The following is a 5,516-nucleotide window of genomic DNA, read 5'->3' on the forward strand; positions in this document are numbered from 1 at the left end:
ACACAGCAAACGCCCAAAAGGAAGAGTTTGCTTGTAAGTACTGAGTTGTCTTTCGAATTTGAAATGTTGTAAAAAAAAAAGGAAATAAAATAAAGCACGTATGTGATAGGTCAATCATCCTTTCCTGTATTCAATTCAGTTCTTCGGTACAAGGCGTCGACCCTTACAGATGGTTAATTGACGGTTTGCGCTCATTTCACTGAGCAGAAACTTTATTTTGGTAATAAAATGATCAATAACATGTACCTGAAATTTGATGTTAAACATCAACAAATCTAGATACCTAGCATTAAAGATACAGTCTAATTAAGAGTCGAAATCAACGGTATGCAGCAACATACAATACACTATGCAATCAATGTTTTACCATTCTCGCATTCTTGGTATTCAAGAATCAATCAAGTGAGTGTGATGATAAATTATGTCGATCGCCAAATGTGACAATGAATAAGTGATGAAACGTTTGAGCACTGATAGGTTCCACCGGCTTAATTCTTTGTAAAAGCATCAAGGAATTGAGGGGTAGACTAACAGGTTGCATCATGCAGCAGAAGAAAGTCAACTTGACTATTGTGTTAAGCTGAAAAGGTTTTATAAGCTAACTTAGCAAGAACATATTTTTCTATGGAGGATTTGTTAATATACATCCTAATTAAACAATAAACTTTAGCCTGAGGCGGGTAGCGTGTGGTCGGTTAACCAAAAAGGTAAATTATGCTCTATCGATTTTGTGAATTGGAAGCGCCACATAACTGACTTGGATTATGATCAGTTATGATGGAATCATACGAAACTCGAAATCCAGGGATATATTTAGTTGCAAGATTGAACATTAATGTAACCAACCTTGCCGCAAATTCCAATTAATTACTCTTTTAAGTAGTGCTATTTCACCCACTTGAAATTCTTGTGTTATAATATCTAGAACATCTCTAAGCAAACATATTAAATTAGCCTCAAGTTTTAAAATGAAACAAGCATTTGACGTGTAAATTCCTTACTAAGTAAAATTGCTGACAATGAAACGATAATGATTGAAACTTTAATTAATTTCAGCGGAAATGTCTTTGTATGCCACTAAAAACGTCAATTTGTAACCCTTCAAATACCAATGATGCAGAGAAAATTTCCATCTTAACGGTACGGTAGCTTATGGGCAAACTGTCCGGAGCAGTCTGGTAATGTTCAGATGCCAAACAGATTTAACGCTTGCAGATTCCTTAAAACATCTTCAAGCTTTTAAACTAAACGTTGCAAGGTAAGAACGGTAATCTCAGTTACTTTTAAACCCCGTGCAAACGAACGCAACATTGTTGGATGTTACATGTTGCGTCCGTTGTTGCATGTTGTTGGGAGTTGGTGCACCGTTTGCATAATACAGCAGTAGGATCGCAACAACACCCAACAATGTTGGTACAACAATATTGGGAGTTGTTGCGTCCGTTTGCAAGTAGCTTTAAAGTTGGTGCTACTAGGAAAATCATCAAATATGGTAATAGCTTGCGCGCACATTAATCGGATTCTCTTTGGAAAATACATTTTTTTTTTAGTCAACGTACTTGCCTTCTTTTGAATTACAACTTCCTTAATAAACTGTTTTATGAATTTCGGTTTAAATGGTCTGCACTAAATTAAAGGCCCGTGAAGATACAATGTAGCTGGCGTATTTTGCGTCAGTAGTCTGCTTTTTTCCTGTTAGACTCGGCTCAACTTTTATGCAGTAAGTAAATATACCACAACATGTCTGACGCATACACTTTTATTTCCGCGCGTCAGTTTAAAAACCTACAGTTTAAAATTGATTACTCAGTTCTTAATTTGAGTAATAAATAATAAATTCCGCGGCTCATTAGAATCCAATTGTCTTGGATTTAAAGGGCTTTAAGAAATGTCTTGTTTTCCGACGCTTTCCTCCAATCCAACCTCACTGTTCTATTTGTTACTACGAACCTTCCCATTTTTATCGCAATTTCTCCTTTTACCCAGGTGATCATGAGAATTCTCTGGTTACCATCGAAGTTCAAACAGATAACTTTTACCTTTATCCCTCGGCTCCTGTTATCACTTAATCCGAAAATTATATACATAATTTTTGTTGTGATAATAACGCCCCTGGAATGTTTGATGTCGCTATGCAATTTCTCGGGGAAGGGGGAGGGGGTGGTTACTCGTCGAGTAATATTTGGGTGAAACTGAGCCGCTGAGGGTTTGAAAACCTGACCCTGTTTAGGACAATAAAAAAATCCTAAAATTCATACCCTGTTCAGGGCTGCAATACCTTTAAATATATTAACATCTCCGTACAGGCAATATAAGGGAGTACACTCTCCCCCCTCCCCATCGGCGCACTTTCCTCCCGTTATGTCATCAATGAATCTTACCAAAAAAAAAAACTTTTTAATAAGTAGTATGGGCGACTTCGCAGATGTAAATTGTTTCAATGGGACGCGACTCACGTCAACGAAATTACGACCCATGATATGTAAACTATGATAACACAACAAACTACAATGGGCACGTGAGGAGAATTTGTAAATATTAGATAAAAGATGACGGCCCCCTGCGATTGTAGACTAAATAGAACAATGATTTTGCTCCTTAGTCCTTCGAGGTCCGGGGTGAAAGTTGCGTTAATTGGCTACTCTGCATGTCGTAATTCAAAGTTAAGTATGTTATGATGTAAATAAATAATTTTTTCTTTGTCCAATAGACCCTAATCAAGTTAAACCTGACTCTCTTTTTTCGATTAAAACGTAACTTTCGAACTAATGTCAGTAATGACTCAGTTAGATTTTACATTTCAGTTACAAAATATGCCTAAAAATTTTGCCAAATCATCTCTTCAACCATGTATGATTCATTTTAAGACTGAATGTTACATTCATCGAAATATGTTATTTCAAGAAGATTTCTAAAATGTGTAATGCAAATAAAAATGCCAAAACGGTTGCATGATTTAAAGAGTTAATTTCAATATATTCTTCATCCGCCGGAATACACTAAACAATCAATCGGAATACGCCATTAGGGATACAGCTGTACAGAGTTTCCCAGTAGAAGGTTTGGCTACGAATTGCTAATCAATGGTAAAAAATTGGTGCTAATTAATGGACTATATTCTTATCCCGGAAGGCGATCAATCGTCAGCGCACACGTCAGTGCGCACCCTCGTCAGCGTCATCAATGACCAAGGCAAACTTTCTTTTATAATAAAACATCGAATTGAAATGGAATGAATTAGGGTCTTTTCCTTTGTAGATGTAAGAAAAACACAATATCATTAAATGGGCTAGCCCAGGAGAGGCTAAATGGGGTAGGTTGAGTCCTTTCTAAATATAATGAAATATGGTTACACCCTTTACCCAACATTGAGGCTTTAGTTACCAAATATTAATAAAACCCATAGTTAATTATTAAGCCTATACGGTGTCCCAACTTATTACTGAAATAGTTTTAGTCCGCCTACATTTTTTATAAACCGTACGCATTTTGAAATGAATAATTTAACGAATAAGTTGTGATACGATTTGATGTGGACCTGATGTTTCTCTGAACTAAATTCCAAGCGTACAATTAATCTCCCAGTTGCATGTTAATAGCCGATCGATCAGTTCACACAGGCTACTCTGGGGGCAGTGTGAATAAAGATCACTGAATCGGTCGTCATTGAGGTGTTTTTAACGTCCTTGTATATCTCCAAGAACCTTTTAAAAGGAGTTGCAGCTATTTTAGCAATTCAAAAGTTTTGAAAAAATATAAATTTCTAAAATTCGAATTAGCTCAATTACTATTCATGTCATCAAATTTGACAGATCCGCAATTTATCGTGTAGAACCGGATACCAAACAGCGACTAAACGAGGAATAAGGTCTATACTGACTATGAACACGGAGTTACAAGTAAACTAAAGTCTCACCTCGTTTTCTTGAATTAAATCCATCACTCAAATAATTTTACCATATCGTTACCTTACTTTCATACATTGGTGGGTATGAAATTCGTCAAGAATCCTAACATAACACATGGGACTATTGCGGTGCCAAAGGTACTTTGCGCGCTGCAATCACGTGCTCAAACCAAAGCGTCCTATTATTGTCAGGCAGGAATTTGAAATGTACAGAGTGTTAGCCTGCGAACGGCGGACATCTGCCGTTCGCAGGCTGACTAAGTGTATTGAAAAAGTTATGTTACATTGCTTTATATCACGTTATAAACAACTCAGCGCACTGACGCGCACTATGGATCATCAGCGACTTGAGCCAGTCGAGGTCAGGCAGCTACAGTGACTTAATTATGTTAAAGATGCATATGATTTTGCAACCATCAAATGTGAGTAAGACAGCATTGATTCTTCTTTCCTTTATGATAATGTGTCACTGAAATGTTTTAGCCTTCGCCTTATCTGAACGAAATTTGGGTCTTGCATCATTTCGAAGAGTAGTGACAATGTAATACATTTAGTCCACTTGATATTTAGTCTGCTACACAGCCGTTTTTAGTGTCGTCACGCAACGCTCCTCCCCACATGGCGACACTAAAAACGTCTGTGTAGCAGTGGTCTCGCCGACTGTGAGTGAGTGTGTCACGTTGCGAGTCACGTCATTTTATTTCGTACTCTCTTGTAGTTATATACGGGCGTAGAAATAACGAAAGTTCAAATTAAACTTTCTAAGCTTCATAATTGTATTACTTGAATCAAACTGTGTTAATTCTTGTGATTTTTTTCCTGTAGTAATTTTGAGAATTCCTTAGAATTCTTCTGAAATTGTGATTTTTGTAATATCTTCCCTTAGAAATGTTACTGTTCTCGGGAATTGCCGAGAATTCCCAGGATCATAAAGAACTCATTACTAGGAATAGTTGACACTACAGCTGTCCCCGCTCGGTCAATAGCATTCTTAGTCGTTTTGTAGCTCTTTAAAATATACCGGTTCATAATGAAGATTTTCACACATATTCCATACAATAGGTGAGATTTAAAAAAAAACAACAACAACAACAAAAACAGGAAACCGCGAAAGGTTCCATGCACAGTTTTAGTTCGATTTACACAGCTTTGATAAAAAAGCATTCTCAGTTTCGAGAAAATTTTATCCAAAACCATAAGAAAAAATTTAATTAGAAGTTGAATTTTTCGCTATTTCTCTTTCACTTTTTACATACAGCTCATTTCATTTGCCGGAAAGTAAGCCTTAGAAATTAAAAGGACGTTTGATCAATTCACGCTCGCGCATTCTAGTCTTATTTTAAACTTTATAGCGGAAGGACATCTGTGAGCAGGGAATAAGTCAGCACAGAATTTGATTGTCAGCGAATTTCTGTAATCGTCCATCTTTCTTCTAGTGATAAGCTAGCCGTTGATTCACTCGTCTTGCTTGTTTGGGGCTGAGCTTCGGTCAAAGAGAGGGAAAGAGTGTCTTTCCAATCAAAGATTTGTGAACTCATGTCTGGCAAACTCTCCAAGTGTTTACTGGTATATAATAATAATAATAATAATCTTTATTTCTTAAGATAAA

The sequence above is a fragment of the Porites lutea genome, chromosome 4, assembly GCF_958299795.1.
Source record: "Porites lutea chromosome 4, jaPorLute2.1, whole genome shotgun sequence".
Lineage (NCBI taxonomy): Eukaryota > Metazoa > Cnidaria > Anthozoa > Scleractinia > Poritidae > Porites > Porites lutea.